The 19,368-nt window shown below is 38.0% G+C and overlaps 1 protein-coding gene across 19 annotated transcripts in view; it reads left to right on the top strand.

Moving 5' to 3' along the window:
* Nucleotides 1-19,368, top strand: part of BAZ2B (bromodomain adjacent to zinc finger domain 2B) — a 117,135-nt gene that overhangs the window by 370 nt on the left and 97,397 nt on the right. For 14 of the 19 annotated variants that reach the window (XM_064435413.1, XM_064435402.1, XM_064435412.1 and 11 more), the window contains exon 1: nucleotides 7,442-7,572. The exons of 1 other annotated variant lie outside the window; for it this stretch is intronic. The gene's annotated coding sequence lies outside the window, so the exon portion shown is untranslated. Of the gene's footprint in view, nucleotides 1-7,441; nucleotides 7,573-7,626; nucleotides 7,758-18,382; nucleotides 18,493-19,368 lie in introns of those variants that run through there. 4 more of the 19 variants (XM_064435394.1, XM_064435396.1, XM_064435397.1 and 1 more) reach the window with 4 other exon arrangements.

Raw genomic sequence — 19,368 nt, 5'->3', positions numbered from 1 at the left:
CAGAAACCTGAATTTTTAGAAGCTAAAATTTGGAATGACCTACTTAATTTGAGAATACTACCTGTTGTAGTCATAAAAATGATGATGATGATGATACACCTTTCCCACTTATAATAATTCTTATGAGCTTTCACAGAAGCACAAATCAGTCATTTTACCATGCCAGGAAGTGATTTAGGTAAGGCTTTGTCATAGAGATCTCTATAGTGGATAGTAATAAATTTATGCATTTTTAGCTTTCAACAAAGGAAGTTAATATAATCTGGAGGGAGAGAAGGGAAAAGGTGCAGGAAAGGCCAACACTGTGAAAGTTTCGTGTTATCAACACACGAATGCCCGATTTCTACTATTCTAATTACATTAAGTAGCTTTTTGTTACTTTTTTTTTTTTTTTTTGGCCTAAAACATCCCCAAATATATAACAATAAATGCAGGGTGTTTAGAATTTTCAGTAGTATGGACAAGGTCCTTTTCATGCTTGCTTTCTTGCAAAGAAAAAGTTAGTTAGTTACTTATGTAAAAAAAGTATAAAATTTCCATACTACATGTTGAGTCTTTTCAGAAACACTAAAAAATATTCAGGTTCATATTCAGATAGGTGCAATAATAATTTCTAGATCCATAGTTCAGCTTTCTGTAGTCCTGAAAGAAGCCTGATCTTTATTTGGGTTATGTTGTGACATGCATGGTGATAATGTTCTGAGGGTTCTAAGATAGTGCAAATAGATGTGACATCAAACGGATGATGCAGAAAATGTGCTCAGATTAAGAAATAACAGATTAGCAAGAGATTCTGAAGACATAGCTATAAGATAATCACTTTTTATTTTTTAACGGCAGTAGTATTGCACTCAGGAATATGATTTCTGAACTCTCTGGCAAATTCATTATTATTGTCAATTCCTAGAAAACAATTAGTGTAAGGAATGTGTATTTCTTTATCAACATATACAACTAATCATGGTACAAAACTATTTCTAAGAAACTTTTTTCTAATATTTGGAAGGTGAAACTTCACAGGATTTAGAATCACAAGCTTATGATTTCAGCTCTTAGTTCTGTCTCAATCCTTGTCTATAAAAATGACATAATATTTAGTCTTTTTTAAATTTAAGAAGTTACTGTTCATGAGGCAATGTATGAATATAACTTTTAAGGGCCTTTGTATATTTTTCCTTTCAATATAGCTCTCATTTAGAATACCATTTATGATGTTGGTGAGGGGAAATTAAATATACTAATGGGTTGATTCTGTTATGCTAAGGACATTCTTGGACATTAGACCTGTGCCCTCTGTATTTCCTTCAATTAGTGGCATTGTTGTAAAAGTCATTAACTCAATGGCTGAAGAGAAGTGCCAGTGCATTTTTTGCAGTAATCCTTGCTCCGTTTTGAGTATTTTCTGATTTATGGATGCATCACCAAGGTCTTAAACTATAGAAATGTGTTTACAATGTCTTTAGCAACATGGCAAACACAATAAGGATAAACTAAGAGAAGAGCTAGAAGCTGAAGAATCTGAACTGTGTAAGCAAGCCAGATTCTGCCTTGAAACGATAGGTTTTGCAGGCATACAAGACCTTAATTAAATAAAACTTGAACAGCAAGTGTCTCTTAAAAAAAAAAAAGAAAAAAGAAAAAGCCAGAAACCCAACCACCCAGCCAACTAAAAAATCTTTGTTGTCACAGTATTGATGCTCCACATTATTCTGTTTTGATATATATAAAAATCATCTAGACAATATGCATGCATTTGATGTAGCCTTTAATATAGACAACTGGATGGTGTCATGGATAAAATTATTAAAAGTACACTGAAGGCAACATCATTAATAGCCTAAGTGCAACTTGAAAATGTATATATTGACAAAATAATTTGCCACAGGTCTTTTTGGTGCATACAGCACTATATATGCAGTAGTAATATGCTGTGTTTTAAATTAAGTTCATGGGAAATTAAATAAGACTGTGCTGAAATTTTTGCAAGAGTTGTTAATCCTTGTAACCTGGCCGTGTTCCAAGTTTGGTAATCACATAAAATTACTTCCTGCTTAAATATAGTTTGATAAGAGATGCCATCACTTCCTGTCCTAAACTATTGTGTAGTCTTGTCTGCTATGTAACAGCAGTTGTGTTCCACCCTGAAAGAGGTAATTTTCACTTGTGGGTGCAATCACTACAGATCTACACTAAATTTTGAGGTAGGCCTTTTTGCATCCTTGTGGTTAAAGAAGCAACAGGGAAAAAAAGCCCCACACTACATCCTTTGATCAGAGAAAACTAACTGTAGGTTTGGTCCAGAAGAAGAGATCTTTGTAGGCATAAGAAAATTAACCAAGTTGTTATGTAAGGTATTTTGTAATCTTACATAGGGAAGGGAAAATGACAAATATGCCTAAATAGCAAAAAGTATCAACTTTTTGGAAGAAGATAAAAATTATCTGAATTTGCAAGTTAGTAATTCCTTGCTTTAGTTCTTCTAAAGCACCTAGTGAAAAAATTACACAAAAGTAATCCCTGATTCTTTTGTTTTTATGTATGTCATTTAGATACTTCAATTTGCAAAGATTTTGATAGAACAATGTGAGCTGTCATGGTAATCAAAGATTTTCAATATCTTATTTGCTAACATTGCTGTCGATGAGGTTGGTGCTTTTCCAGTCAAACAGAAAATCCTAAGTATTTTCTAATGTAGAGGTAATTTATTGCCTGACTGTAACATTTAAAATTACCTTGCTTTTCATTCATTCCAAGGGTAAATATAACATCCTGGATATATGTCCCAAACAACCTGCAGTTGAAAGAATCCTTGTGCTTAAAATCCAACATTGGTTCTGAGTACAAGTCAGAGCCAGATATTTTGACTGTAAAATTTGACAGCAATATCAGGACAGAAGTGACCTAGTGAAGAGCATTTTTTATCTCTCTACTTCCAAAGGGTTAATATTTTAATTGTTTAGATTGAACTGTCATTTCTCACTTTTAGAGATTTAATTTGTTAATAAAAATACTATTTTTGATCATTTACATGAAAGAGATGCTGGAGGAACGATGGAAGGCGAGGTTGGGGTATGAGAGACTGCTGAAATGGGATTGTCAGAACAGATCCCAGATTTCTCTATCCTTTAAGACGAGCAGAAGTATCTTTTAACAATTTATGAGTGAAGGGAAATAACACATAGCTGCTTTCACCTTTGTCCGAGTGAGATGTGTTGTAAGAAGAGTGCATTTCCTATGCAGTGTATTTGGTAAGTTGTCTGTAACACAGGCTGATGCAGAAACTCCTTAAGGAAGATTTCTGGGCTTTTATAGAATGTGTGAAGTCTAGATTCTTGCAGTCTAGATTCTTTTCCATCCTTCAGATGTTCTTATTTTGGTACTTCAAATCTATGTTTTCTGCACACCAGTTATGACTGCTCTGTGGATTTAGTTCAGCACCTTTGCCAAACTTTAAAACAAAATTTCCCTACATAATTATTTTCAACAATTGCACAGCATTACTTAATGAAAGCAACTCAAGGGTGAGCGTATTGATCCAGTTGCAAAACGATGAAATTAGTTTTATACTTTTTATAAACTTATTTATGTTTTTAAAGATTCCCTGGCCTTTTGTACCTCGACCCTCATTCATTGTAGTGGATACCCATTTGACCACTCCAGGATGGCATAATAAAACCATGTGTATAAGAGCATAAAGCCAGGGGTACTTAGACATGCTAAATTGTATAAATAGCTATCAGAGAATGGTAGCATAACCTCTGCAAATGCTTACAAGTATCTGTGATGACAATAAACCTCCTAAACAAAGAGCAAATTCAGCAAAAAGGCTTTGCAATATTTTTTAATGTAATGTTTTAAAAACAGATTGCACATCAGAATTGAATTATATATTCAGGTTGTTATGAAAATCAACCGTTTAATTGTTTTATTAATAGTATTCATTAAATGCTAACTATTTCAACCCTTCATCAGGGGTGGACTAGCCCTACTAGCCTTGTAAAAATGTTGTTATTTTTGATTGATGGTAACTTTCTGCTAGTCCTTGTGGCCAATTGGTTTTAATATATTTTATGATAATAAAATGCATGCTTTGTAAACAGTGCACAGGACACCTGTTAACAGAATTTTATAATATAGTTCCTAGTCCTTAGTGAATACTGCATCGCCCTTTAAAATACTTTCAAAGACTTTTTCTTTGTTAAGGTGTATAAGAAGCTCTGTCTAGAACAGATCCTGTTACAAGATCAGAGTTTGGAAATGTTGTGTGAGTTTTACCTTTAGTGTAGCCTCACAAACAGCTGGATTGCTACAAATGAAGGGCTGTAAACCTGTGCTGCTAGCCTGTGCATAGAGGTGCAGAAGAGAGAAACCTCTTGAACTGTCTGTGCCTCTGGAGAGATCATTACAGTGAACTCTACCTCTGTGGTCCCACAGGAATTTTGGATTTGACCTTCCAGACATTTATGCATGGTATGTAAATGGCCCTTGTGGCATCAGTGTAATTATTCAAATGTGAGGTTACATGTCTGTAAGTACAGTGCTTATTTTATTCTTTTTTCTCCCGATTCAGCAGTTAAGATTATGAATGCATTGATGCGTGCAGCTAGTTATAAAAAAATATAATGAGAGGGTCAAAAAGCATAGCAGAATATTCTAAGGAAACTACAAAACTCTGGCATGGTGTATTTTTTAATGGTATTTACACTGGAAGCCTGAAAATGCAAAGGCTAACTGTATTTGTAATTAATTCATCATGAAAAGGAAGGAAAAGAAAAGAGAAACCTATTTCTGTAGTATATGTGCTGCACTTTGAATTTGCATTTTTTAAAATTGAGAATTCCATCTTTCATACCGCCTGAGGGAGAACAGCCAAATTTGAAAGCTAGGGACCTTTCTGATCTAATAGTTAATCACTTTAAATGCATTAGTAATGTCCACTAACAACAACTTCTGTGGAATAAGCAAATTAAAACAAAGGAATTGTAATATGTTTTTCAAACCTTAGTACGTTTTACAGTAGTAAAATGGATTTGTTTGTGACTAGAGGAAAAACTAACTTTGTAAATATATTTTGGTGTAAACTATAAAATATTATATAGCTACCTAAGACTGCATTAAATAGTTGACCAAAAAAACAAATTAATATTCAGCACAATGAGAAAGATATTTTTCATATTTTGATGACAAATATAACCTAGTGGTGTAAATTTGGATAGTTGACTGAACTTTGTGAAGAGAAATATATGTTGGGACCTGTCGTTCTGTGCTCAGAGATTAAATTCGATCCTGCTGAGCATTACAGAAAATAAAGGTTATATAACATTGTCCAAACAAACACACATTTTTATTTGTCACAAGATACTATAATTCCTCTTAGTAACAACAAAAAATATATTCACAATGGTTATTTAGAGAGACAGTAATAATGCAATTTCTATTACTAGAATATCTTTTAAATGTTACAAGCAACAATATAAAATATGCAAACATCCAGTAAATTTGATCGTGAATTCTCTAAATGCATTGTTTATTTCCCCTTACAAAACTCTGTTATCTCATGACTGTGTTGTTGTGTTGCAAAATGTGTGAGCTTTTGATGGATAACATTCTGAGCAAAGCAGCTGTTTATTGTATCTGCACTAGTTCTTACCCCACGCTGTTTTTTAGACCATTATTAGTAAGTTTTGAGGTTAGAGAGGTACTGACCCAATCAAACATGTACAGAGCTCAGCCTCTGAGTTAATTAAATGTGGGTTAATAGTATATTATAAGGAAATCATTGTCCTTATTACAGTTATTAGGTAGTTAGTCAAATTATAGCTTCAAAGGAATGCAGAGCATGGAGAATTTGGGACTAAATTATGCATTTGAACCTTAGGCCAGCTTTTACTGTTGAGACAGTTTACTGCTAAAAGAAATTGTGTGTCATTGAAATTAAATGCCTTTCTGGGGATGGAAGCTTCCATTTTTAAATGAAATTACTGAGTGTGGTGTAGTGAAATGATTAAAATCTGTATTCCGGGAATGTGGTGGACAAAAAAAAAAATCAATAAATGCTAGGAAACCTTTGCTGCTGGATGTGAATCCTTGGAATGAAATAGCCTGGTACAAAAATAATAATTAAAAACATATCAGCACATTAATGTATTTAGCATGAGTCTCACGAGACATCATCTTCACTAATTTTTAGCATAAATTTTACTGTCTAATGAGAAGCTTTTTTTTTCTTATATCCATGTTAGGCAGTGTTTTTGCCCTTCCCCCAATGCTCCTGCACTGCAATCATTGTGCTTGCACTTATTATGTTACAAATGACCGAGGTAAGGCTGACATTCTCATTGCATGCAAAAAGAGCTGGTCTGCCAGGGTTTTTTTTTCCCCCCTAATGAAGCAGCTTTGTGAAATCTCCCCATGTGTTAATACTAATGAAGATCCTCCAGCACAATTAAAATCGCAGCCACTGGCTGAAGAGGAAACAGAAGACAATGGTATCTTTCTACATGTGCATATTTTTTTATGCATAGATCGACTTTATTTAGAAATATTGTTGATTTTTAAAATGCTTATATGTAGTATTTAATAAGGTTAACAAGCTGTATTCTTGAATTCTGCAAGTATGTTTTTACCAACTCATACTGAAATCAGTTAGATTTTCTTCGTTGCACTGTGGTTTAACTTTATGGTGTTATAGTTATGGTCTGTGGGGAGCAGTCCTTGGGCTCTTGCAGTGTACTTTAACCCTGCTTCAGTTTGAGACTATGCCAAAGAAAGAAATAAAAAAAAAGAAAAAAAAAAAAGGAGGATACCGTGTGTAGTGTGAAGGGAAGCACAGCTTTTAATTTTCTACAAACAACCTCTATGGGTTGTATCAGGAAAGGTGAAAAGATTTGTATTTAAAAGATGTATTTTTAATTCTTGTGTCAACAGTTGGTGTTAATACTGCCCCTTGATTTTAATTTAATTCTACCACCCTTGTTGCTTTCTCTACTTGAATTTATCGAGTACTTCAAGAACTCAAAAGTTGAACGTTGCTTCTTTAAAATGTCTCCTCTTTTAGAAGTGGATCACCTTATTTTTTTTCTTTCGTAGACACTAGATTCTATTGTTGCTTTATTAATTTTTTTAACCTGAACTTAATCTGTAGGTTCTTAAGGTGGGCAACTTTGTTTCTTCCCCGACCGAAAAAGTCATTATTAAAAAATGACCCAAGGCGGCCTGGAGCTTTCGGGCGGTGTGTGAAGAACGCGGGCTGTTCAGAACTTTTCGCAGCCCGAGGGCGGGCGCGGGTCCCGCAGCGAGCGCCGCGATCCCGCTCCCGGCGCGGCCACGCCGCCGGCCCTGCGGGGAGCGCCGGCGGTGACGTCAGCGGGGGCGCGGGGTCCGCGACCCCCTCCAGGGTCCCGCCGGCTGGGGGCGGCCGCCGTGCGCGCTGCCGCCCGCGCGCGCCCCCGCCCGGCTCCGGGGAGCGCCGGGAAGGGCCGGCCCGGCGCGCGCCGCCCGCACAGCGCAGGGGAGAGAGCGGGAGAGTGAGAGCCGCGCGCCCCGCGCCCCGAGCGGCGGAGCTTCTCCCAGGTGAGCGGCTGCAGTGGGATGCTGTTCTGCCGCGCCGGGGCTCCCGAACCCGAGTAGCGCCCGCCTCGCCGGCCGCGTCCCCGCCGGTGCGTATCGCCCCTTTGTTGTGTGGGCCGAGCGCGAGTCCCGCTGCGGGGGCCTGCCCGGGCAGCGCTGCGGGCGGGAGGCGGAGTGGCTGCGTGGAGGTGAGTGGCAGGGAAGGGCCGGGGCCGGGGTGTCTGCAGACGGGACGGCCGTGTTCCGAGTGATTTTAAACTTTGCTCGTGGCCGCACGCCCGTGCCTTGGCCGGGCGGTGCCGGTCACGTCTCTGCCGACGGACGCCCGCAGCCTCCGGGGCGGCGCGGCGGCTGCTAGCGGCCACCGGGCGGCTCTTTTGTGTGGCGCTGTGTGGTACGCTCCGCTCCCGGCGGCCCTCTCGCCCCGTTCCCCTCTTGGCGGCGGGCGCTGCCCCGCTCCCCTCGATCGGGGCTGTCAGGGCGGGCGCGAGGCGGGGCCGCGCGGAGCGGGCGCGGGGCAGCGGCCCGAGCGGGCGATGCCCCTCCGCGGGCGACCCTCGGCCCCGCGCAGCCCCCGCTCCCGCGCGCGGTGAGTGGGCGCTCCCTCCCTTCCTCCCTTCCGCGGGGCGCGGCGCGGGCCGGGAGCGGGCGCCGCTCCGCGCACCCGGCTTGCTGCGGGCCCCTCTGTCCGCGGCTTTGTGCGCGTCCCGTCCTTGTAAAGAGAAACAAGCAGCTGCGGCGCTGGGCCGAGTTGTTGAAATTTATCCCTTTGTGTATATTACAATATCCTCCATTTTTCTGCCCTCTAAACAACAAGCCTTTCGCCATCTTGGGCAAATTTTTATTCCAAAGTCTGACCGTCTCTTTCAGGAGGGAATGAGTAGAAAACCTGAAAGCACTTCTGGATAAGCATTAAAGTTCAGGGAATGTTACAGGGACAGATAGTGACGTAATGTAAAGTTTAAGGGGATTTTTGTCCAAGACTCTGTGCTTTCCCCTGGATTCCCTGATCTAACGTGTTGTAAACCGCACTTTAAAGAGAAGGGTTCCTAGTTGAGTGCGCACGTACAGGGGACACTGAGAATACGCTTCTTTATCTGGTGTCTGGTTTCATATCAGGAAAATAATCGTGCCCCCTTGTTTTTGTTTTTTTTTTCCTGCCCTGGCCTTAGTATTTAATGTGCAATGCTTAACTGTTGGGTTATTTAAAAACACATTCTGAAGTTACTATTTTAAATAACAGGTTATCAGGAGATCTGTATTGGTTTTGTTTATGGAAAGTATCAATCTGATGTGAAGTTTACATGAAACCCTTGGTACAGAATCTTTCCTGAGAAATAAACAGTGTCTTTTTGGCATGAGGAACATGGCTAAACAGACCTCCATTTTTAAATTACAGATGTGGAGGTATGTTTGGAAGCAAGGAACTTATTAAGGTATATTATTAATAGGTTCCATCTGGAAAGTACCTATAAATATTACATGTAGTTTGGGTTACGTTCCAGGTACTGTATAATGTGTGTGGCTAAACGTAGTAACTGTACTAAACTCATTGAAAGAACCAACCCTACAGTAACTCCTTACCCAAAACCCAACAACAAATCTCTTTTCCTCTGTAAGTTTTGCATCAGCTGTTGTGAAAGGGAGAACAATAAAAGGTATTTTTCAGCATTTTAACTTGGTTCTCAATTGCCCTTTTTTAATATAATGAAAGTTTTTCTGGTCACATGACTTAGTGAAACATTGGTAAGGAGTAATTGTTGTAGGTAAAGTTTTGTTTTTCTATTCTTCTTTCTATGCTTGACTTGCTCTGTATTTAAAGTCACACTGTGGAGAACGTGAAACTACTTGTATTTAATTTGCATTTTCTTAGTCTTCAGGATTGGGGAAAATAGTGACAACAGTTAACATAAGAAGTAATAGGAACAGCTGTTTGTACATCAAGACTTTCTTTCTCTCCAAGTCAGTGTTGAATGCTGTACTTAAAGTGGTCTTAAGGTTATGTTGGAACAAATGTCAGATGCTTACTTTCTTTTTCTTTCCTAAATGCATCAGAAAGTGCAGTTGTATTTGCTATTTCCTGTATGTGTGAATGCTGAGTAAATAAAAACATTTAAACAGTTGAAGGCATGTACAATAGGTGATTCTAAATTATAAATGCAGTGAAGGTCTAGAAGACTGGCTTGGTTATAAAAGGGTAGCAACAGAGGATAAGTAGTTTCTGAAAATGGCAGTATAGCTTTTACATCTCATAATAAACCACATACATTTTTTGTCAAAATGCTGCAAAATCAGTAAACTGCATAATGTTAAGAAAATGGTAGCCAAGGTCATTTTTGTAAAGTATATGTAGAGAAGGGAATAGGAATTGTTAAGGAATCTTCAGTGTTCAAGAAATTCTGTGTTCACTTCAGGCAGGTGATGCTGGTTTAATCATAGGTTCTACCAAGTCCTGTAAGCGACGGGAGTATACATATCAGATTGTGATGAAGTTCATAAACAGAACCCTCTGAAATGTAAAAAAAAATTTTTTTAAAGGATCATGTATTGTTTCCTTTTCAGTCCTGATCCAAAGTCTATTCTGGATGGCACGGTATAAGGTTTTGTGACTATTCTGTATTGAACATCGTGTTCTAGTTTCAGCCAGAACAGGGTTCGTTTTTGCAGCAGCCAGGAGGGGCATGGGCAGGACCCAGTAGTTCTGACCACCTTATCTCTGTTCGTTGAGGGTGGGAAGGGCAGGCAAGGCACCCTATCCCTTTTGGGGAGAGAAGGGCTCTCTTTCAGGTGAAACTAGGGTATTGTTGTTTCCGTGTGAATCTTTGGACTCTTTTTTGTAGTCTCTGTCATTGGTATTGTTACTATTACTATTCGTTTTCTTATCTCATTGCTGTTTCCGGTAAATTGTTCTTATCTCAATCCGTGACCTTTACCCTTTGTGCTTCCAATCCTCCTCTCCATCCTGAAGAAGGGGAGGGATCAAATGAGCCGCACGTGGTTTCAGTGAGAGTACTGAATTGGGAGAATATCAGTCCTAAACCATGACATATTAGTATTTCTTATCCAAATGATTTTCTCAAACTAAATTCCACTGTGCTGTGTTCCCACAAAAAGGTAATTGTTTTTAAGGTTCTTTTAGGTTGTCAATGCCATTGTAAAATTTTTTGAGTAGTGTGAGAAGGAAAAAAGCTAAATACATACTTCATACCTTCTGGTGAAGAAGTCTTGATTTTCTTTAACATGTAATAAAATGTTTTGCATTTTCAAAAGGTAAACTAACAATATCTTTATATCATGAAGGAAAAGAGAATTAGTTGACTGCTGTAGTATATTTGTTTAATCTTTATGTTGACCTTATGCTAAGAAGAAAGTTCTAGGAGACACTTAAAATGCAAATAAGTAGGTAATAGAAGCCTTTCCTTATAGGTCCTGTTGACCTTTTTTATGTTTTCTTTGTTTGCACCTTTATTGTAAAGGAGCAGATGTTTTGCAAAACATCCTAGTGTGTTGCTTTTTTCTTATGGGAGTGCATAACTGTTCCTTCTGATGCATCGATTTGACAGCTGGTTGATTTCATGAAACTGCTAAGAAGCCATTAGTGGTGTCATTGAATTCAAGTAGAACAGTCCCTCCCAGCTTGAACTGCAATTGTTAAGGTCTTTGTTGCTGCTTTTCTGTTCCTGTGCAAGACGTGGAATATCTGAGTTATTTGCACAAGCAAATAAAATGAAGCTTGTGCACCCGGTTTCATATCCCAGAATGAGGGGAAGGAATACCTTGCTGCTATTAGTTCTATCATTTTCTTACAATGGCATATTTGGGAATAGGAGATCTTGACTGTTGGAAGGTATAACCAACAATGCAGTTTCCTACACCTTTTGTCCCCCTCTCCCTCTGACTCATGATGGGTTTCACTGTGTGAACATTCTGTGTTTGAATCCCTCTACTGAGATCCATCTCTGAGACTCTAATATATAGGTATCTTTAAATAAAACTTAAAAGTGTAAATAATGGTGGAATGGTTTTGGGGTTTTTTTTGTTTGTTTTGGTTTTGTTTTTTTTTTTTTTTTTTTTTTTTTTTGTTTTTTTATAAACAGACTATTCCAATAGAGTACTAAGAGTGATGCTTAGTGTTTTCATCATGTACATAATGTGGCCCCAGGAAGATTCCTGTACGAGTTTTCTCCCAAATGTGGATCAACTTCTGAGTTAATACTGTAGTTTTACTACAGTATATTCCGTGAATTATGTCATACCACATTATAAACTAGTTTGTGATTGTTAATTGCCACCACAAGGAACACTGAAACAGTTGTCAAGGTTAGCAGTGATTTTTGTGATTGATAGTTTACAACATTCTGAATGTAAACAAAATGTAGTAAGTATATGTTGGTCAACATATTTTATAGAAGTGAGAAGTTTGTAATGAAGAACATTATGCACTATTTGGAATCTAGGTACAGATGATCTTCCCCACTGCATCACAGAAGGAAATGAAACATCCTTTTTTAAACGGACATCTATGCTTTTAAAGACTTTTTTGTTATGCCACTACATTTTTACTTTAAAACCATTTTTACTGTAAATAGCAACAAACAGACCAGCAAGGAATCACCAGTAGATTTGTGTGAGGAAAACAGTAGGTTCTCATTAGTTTTTTAGTTTGTCTTTCTTAGGGCTTTATGAAGGCAAGACACTCTTAGGTTCACTGTTAGAGTCCTTAATGACTCCTGAAGGGTTTAGTCTTTTACCAACATCACAAGTAGTTGGTGGTAGAGGATGTAGAAAGAGCTGTCTTCACTGACTTTAATCTGTAATGTGCTGTGTAGTTGTTTCCTTGAAAACGGAAATGCGTGGTTTGTTAGCCCACAGAGTAATTACTATGGGTAGGTAAGCAGAATGCAGCATGTAGTCATTAAACAAAACTGGAACCATGTATTCATTCAGCCTCTGCAGAAGGGCCGGGCAAGATGCAGTATTTTGCCATTATTTTGTTTCTTAATCATACAATTTTAAGTGGAAAAGAGGTATGTAGAACATATAATCCAGTTAGCACACAGTTTCACCTATTAGCTGTGTTAAGTTCTTATCCAAGTTCTTTAGTGTTTAAGCTCTTTACTGTCCTAAATTTGCCGTTATATAGTGCCCAGGACTCGAGCCATTCCTTAAAAAGAAAAAAACAAGTATACTTTGTTAAAGTCCAATACAAAAGTTCCTCTGAGATTTAAATGGAAATAAATAATAAAAGTAGTAATTTTGTGGTATAAAATAGATTTTTGGTTTTTTTGGGAAGGAGAAGGTGTAGTTTGTTTTGTGGTGTTGGTATTTCATGAGACACCAGCTTTTGCGATGCCAGAAACAAACTCTTGGAGCGTGAGGATGTCTTAATGCTTGTTTCACTTTTTTTAATGTAGCAACAAGGAAGAAAGGATACAAGGATTTTCCCAGTTTAGAATTAATTTATGTATTTGATGCAATTCCTAATACCAGTTCCTTCTCTTTTTATAGAATAACTTTCAGATCATTGGAAAAAAGACCAATGTCAAAACAAGTATGCATTTTAAAACCTTGCTTAGTGACAGATGATCTTTCAAACATAGTCTTTGAAACTTAGGAAAAGATGTGCTGGGTTTGTCAGTGTCTGTATGATGCCTGTTGCCTTTAATGTGAATTCTCTCCTTTTACGTTGCTACTCAAGCCCTTCAGGGCCTCCTGAATGTCTTGTTTTCTGTGTGTAAAGGAAATAAGATTCCTTTCACTTGATGTAGGTCAGGCATTGTAAAGAACTGAATGGGTTAAGCCTTGGTAGTTTGCAAAAAGAGATTGCAGAGATTTTTCTCACTGCTGAGGGAGGAATCACCTAAAATCTTAAAATTCAAACTACTAAAAAATGTAAAGAAAAACTAGCTGAAAAATTGTTCTACCTGATGGACTCTTTACATTAGTAATTAGCGGGACTGCTAAATTTAAGTATTTGTCACTGGTAATGTTGCAGTGTAAAGCCTTAGGAAAGATGGTAGCCTTAAAAATAATACAGTGACTGTCTGATGATGCTGTTGTCTTTTTGGAGCCTCACACAGTACTTAGTTCTGCTCTGGAATTCTTGGAAAGGATAATGAAAATTTTTCATTTTTTGAGTAATGATGAACCCTACCAATATATTCTTATTCTTGTAAATTATAGGAAGTATAAGGTAGATTTTCTTTAGAATATTTAATACAGTAATTTAAAGGCACAAAATAATCTGCCTAGCTGTTCTTGAATTCGAACCTCAGTCCTGAGTCTTTTGGATTAGAAGCTAAAATGTTGAAATCTTCCTGAGAGTACTTTTTTCTTCACTGAGTACATAGATGTTTTTGGATTGTGACCCTCTTTATTAATCGATTTGAGTTAATGAGTTAATATTTTTCTAATGCTAAAAGATTATTTCTAAACAGTGCAGTGCATTTTACCAGTTATCTGTTTTAGAAGAGTGGTATGTAGTATCCAAGTATAATCAGCAAAATAATTCTACAACCCCCTCCTCAGCCCTCAGTTTTTCTACAACAGGAAGCCAGTTGGATAAAAATGCTTGCAGTGGTCCATCAGTGCACAGGGACATAATTGTGTGGATTTTGCCCCATTTTTTGTTCTTGCACTTTTCCACAAGCGTGCACTCATTAATCAAAGACACTGTACTGCTGAGGGCAGAGAGGTTCATCAAATTGGCAGCTAGTTTGGTGTAAAGAACAGTGTGCTGGAGCTCTTAACGTGCTACGACATAAATAAATCTTACATCTTTGTATGCAAACCCTGGAGGTTAATACTGTATAATTCAGTGTCCTGTCTTTGTTTTTATGATGGATGTTTTTAAGTGTTTGAAGCTTGATGCAAGCCTTCCAGCAGGTCAGGGCAGACAGGCTGATTGGCTGAAGCAAAAACTTGGCAAAGGGGCTTGTGTGTCTGCTGTGGAGGTTTTTTTTTTGGCTTGGAGATCATTGTTTTATTGCCTGTGCTGTTGTAGGGGAGTTCTAAAGATTGACAACCCTTGCTGTGCTAATGGACTTAGTAATGAAATGCAAATACTTTGGTCCTATTTGTTCCAAAGTTACTGCTGTTTGTATGTAGCCTTAACAGAACTCACGTGTGGAACAAGCAAACAACTACTAGGTACTACTACTACCCTGCAAAAATAGTGCTGGGATTTGGCTTTAACTTGAATTGGTTGCATATTCATAATTTAAGAACAGCTGCTTACAGCAAGTGCATAGTCATTTGCAAGCTATTTTAAACCATTCTGCTCACACATGGAGACTGTGCTTGAGCTTTCTTTTTTATTGATCTACCTGCATTTGAAATCTGGTTGCTGCAGCCACAGAGGCCCTTCATTTTAGCTGTGCTTGCATCATAGAACAACCTCTGTATTAAATATTTATTTTTAACTAAATGCTGAATGAAATGTTAAACTCTGTGCTTTGAAGAAACAAGGTGTAAGGGTGAGCAGTGACATACATCGTAAACATGAAATCTTGTTATGTAAAGACTAAAAAAGTGACATCAGCCAAGCTTTGTAGTAGTTTTGTAATGTTTGTTGTGCTGAATAAGAAATTCTTGTTAGATTTACCCAGTGTTACCTTGCTAACGCTGTAGTTGCTGATTTTTTTTTTTTTTTTTCATGCTTTATATACCCAATGGTTTTGGGGGAAAGCCAAGAAGTATAAAATGCCATTGTATTACCCAGAATGAAGGTATAGTAAAATAGAAGTAAGCAGTCCTGTTGAGTATCCCATGGAGAAAACAATGAATGTATTAGGAATGACTGTGCTCTTATAAAGGTATGCTTATCTATTATTATGATGTGAAAAGTACATACTAAGAAATATTAGTTATTTATATAAGCTGTGATGTAAAGTTGATCTCCCTGCATTCAGTTTTGCTTTTGCAGTTAGAAACCAAGCATATACAGAATAGTTTGATAACTTTTCCGTATTTTTCTTTGCCCTAGTGACTGGAACTTTTATAAGGAGTAATATATTTTTGACAATAAAGGCAGTTTCCCTAACATCCTTAGTTCTTCTGGGAATAAAAGGGAGCCCAAAATTCCTGTTCTCCATACATATTTTGATCCAGTATGTTGTAAATTATTAATTTGTTAGTGATTTATAAGCTGGCATGTAAATAGAAAGTATTGCTGAGGAAAGTTGTCAATAAATTCTTATTTCATATGTATGGATCCAGGAAAATGGGAAGCCATTAAGGGAGGTTTCTTACTGTGTTAGCAAGACAAAAACATACGTGCCTGAAAGAGTCTAGTTTTTCAAGCTGTATCAGTTGATTTAGTAAAAGATGTTATCACTCCTTACAGCTCTGGTCTTGTCGGAGTAGTTACAGCAATTGAAAAAAGGATAAATTGTGAGAAATGCAAACCAGTATTTTTCCATTGCATCTCTGATAATTTTTCTTTCTTGGAGTTATCCTTAGTACCTTGCTGCTTCTTTTCAGTGTTGAAGAAAGAGCTAGATCAGAGGTAACAGACTAGAACTGCATGGTTAACGAGAGAAGCGGGGTGGAAGAGTGCTCAATAGGTCCCTGGGGGGACCCAGCCTCTACAACAGTTGTAATGCCAGAAACAATTTCTTCATAGCACAATTGTAGGAGCTTTCAAAGTAGCAAGGAGAATTCCTGTTTGGGTTTTTGGGTGGTTTTAGTTACTGAGTCTAATATTAGAAACAATAGATGCTCCTATTTTGGCTCTTTCAGTAAAATTACCTTACACAGAAGTCTAAAGAAGTAAATTGTTAAGGATTTGGAGGGGAAGCCATGTGAAGAATGGCGGAGGTCTCTTGGTTTGTTCTGTCTGGAGAAAAGGAGACTGAGGTCAGACCTCATTGGGGTCTACAGCTTCCTCATGAGGGAAAGTGAAGGGGCAGCTCTTATTTCTGCTCTCTGTGATCAGGGACAGGATCTGAGGGAACAGCTGTAGCTGTGTCAGGGTTGGGTTTAGGTTGCATATCGGGAAAAGGTTCTGTCCTCAGAGGCTTGTTGGGCACTGGACAGGCTCCCCACGGAATGGTCCCAGTCCTAAGGCTGCCGGAGCTCCCGGAGTGTTTGGACAGTGCTCTCAGGGACAGGGTGGGATTGTTGGGGAATCTTGGGCAGGGCACGGGTTTAATTCAATGATCTTTGTGGGTCTCCAGTGCAGGGTATTCTGATATTAGGTGATTACCAACCCTTCTCTTAGTAATCACTGACACTTGGTTAACAGAAGACAGTGATTGAATTTTTTTCACTGGGTTGTCAACAGAGACCATGTTAAAAAGCTACAGTCCCAAAGGAAGTGTGAGAAATGGGAAGAAAGTTGAGATCCCAAGTCTTGACTAAAGGGAGTGAAATACTGTGGATTATTGAAAAAAATCACAGCAATACATTCTAACAATTATTATCTTTCTGGCAGCTTAGTAGAGAGTGCACTTGGATTTAGTCATACCTTAAATGTAATGGAGGATTTGGAGAATAGGGTTTTAGAATGGGTGTATATTTGAACACAGATGGGTATGTCCCATTTTGATGACATAATGAAGTACTTCTGTTTGGTGTTTTTAATGTCTTTTTTGTTTAACTTGCCAACAACTTGCCAAAAAATAGCTAAAGGGTTTTTATAGTTATATACTTGCCACTTAATGCATGTAAGAGTGTTTGGAGCAGTAAATTTCAGAAAAGAGAAGAAATGCATATGGAAAGAATATATTACTAAAATGACAACAGACTTAGTAAGGGTCCTTTTTTGTTCAGCCTTTACCTGTGGTATCAGCACTATATTTTTCTGCAGTTCTCTTTTCTTCTTTTCTAGAAGTGCTTTTCAGGCCTGATTTTTCCCCCTTTAAGGCTTAGAGGGTATAGCAAGGATTGTCTTCCTGGAACCAAATGTATTTTTGAACAAGAATGTGAAGTACTGGTTCCATGGTAGAGCCTTATCCAGAGGGTTAGTTTTGAATTATTTTTTTATGATTTGCAATAAGTAGTTTGTTCATTATACAAAGAAACAGTCAAAGGACATGCAGGGAAGGAAGGAACTCTCTCTCACTTACTTTAGGTTAAAACTAATGTTAAGTGCACCAGTTAGTGCAGTCAGTTATAAAATGCCCTTTTTTGCCTGGTATTAGGAACTGAAAGGAACAGATTATGCTATGTCATTTTCCTTTTATTTATATGTGAGAAAGATACAGAGCAGCTTGAAACACTTGCCTGTTTTTTGGGAGATGTTTTTCTTTCTCAACCTGTTTCTGGTTATGATTGAGGTAAATCTATAATCTTTTGACTCATGCAGATGCCAGTAAATTTTCAGTGTTAGCAGTTAAGATGTTATAGATATACAGCATATTGGAAAGTTTATTGTATTGATGTAAGTAGTTTATACAGAGCAGTGTTCAAATGTAGCCTGCAGTCTTTTTGTGGTCATGGAAATGAATTACGTGTTCTGAGAGATCCATGAATAGTGTAAAGACTTTATGTTAAAACAAGCATGGGCAATCACTTTGAAAGGATTTCTTGGCCTCTAAATGCTTAATTTTTATAATTGTGGTATTTTTTATACCTTGCAATGTGTTTAAAATAAATAGATAAGCAATCATCTTAAGGGATGATCTGTGTTATATGGCCTGGGAGGCACTTTAAATGCATATAAGTGGGATCTTTTTGTAAAGCTGAGTTACTTTTTTTGCTTCAAGTACCTGTTGTCAACACGTAAAGTTTTATGACTGTGCTTCATGCTCACCTGTTTGTCCATGTGCCTGTCCATTCCATGCCATAACTTTTGTTTCTCATTTCTTTTCAGATGTAATTGAAAGTAGGCTAGATATTCAACAGTAAAGTTCTACAGTTTTCTGAAAATCAGTCACTGTGTTGAAGAAGATGGACAGATTAGACCTGCCAGCTGAGGAAGCGGTAGGGCCAGTATTAATGTTACTTCACCAATGCCCCAAGCAGTACTCTGATTCCTCAGTGTGTGCCCACTGTCCAACAAGTATATCTGCTGTCAGCACTGACCTTGCCAAGTGGGTTGTTGAAGTGGACTTGTCTTTCCTCATGCAGTCTGGTTTATGGCAGTAGGAGGATGCAGAGGACCATCATAAGAGCACTGCTCACAGGAGAATTTTTTCAGCCACCTCAAAAGTAGCACATGAGGAGACCTGTAGTAAAAAGCTTTTGCATGGTACCTTTTACATGGGTTTTCTGCACAGTAGAATGCAGATAGTGGATACTAAATTTTACTTTCTGTGTAACAACAAACAACATTTTGTTCTCAGAATAAATTCAATATGTTTTCAATTAGAAAATGTTTGTCACTTTTAAGTAACATGACCAGAATGATGTTTGCATCCGTGACTACAAGCAGTAAGTACTCCAATAATTTCTGTTGGTGAAAATACCTTACAATCATTCCCATGTGCACATTATTTCTTATTGAGGGCACACAGATAGTCTAGCACAAGTCATGCTGACTTGTTATCTTTCCAGTGCAGTATTACATGAGAGAACAAGCATTTGCATTTATGAAATACATGCACATTATAATACACAGTTTTCCAGGGCTTTCATTTTAGTTGAGGGTTTTTCAGAACTGAGGTCTGTGAACGTACCAGTGCCCTGTGAAATGGATTGTGTGCATGTGTCACATGGATGGCTTGCAGACAGCTGATTGCTGTTTCATTAATAAAAGCAGGACTTCCTTTATTGCTTCCTCTTTTAAGGACTACTACTTATGTAGTCAAATATAAGTGAAAAATACAAGGTTTTAAAATACATAGTCATAGCTATTTT

This window comes from Passer domesticus, chromosome 10 (assembly GCF_036417665.1).
Source record: "Passer domesticus isolate bPasDom1 chromosome 10, bPasDom1.hap1, whole genome shotgun sequence".
NCBI classification, from domain to species: Eukaryota; Metazoa; Chordata; class Aves; order Passeriformes; family Passeridae; genus Passer; species Passer domesticus.
This window is presented reverse-complemented; position numbering and strand designations above follow the sequence as displayed.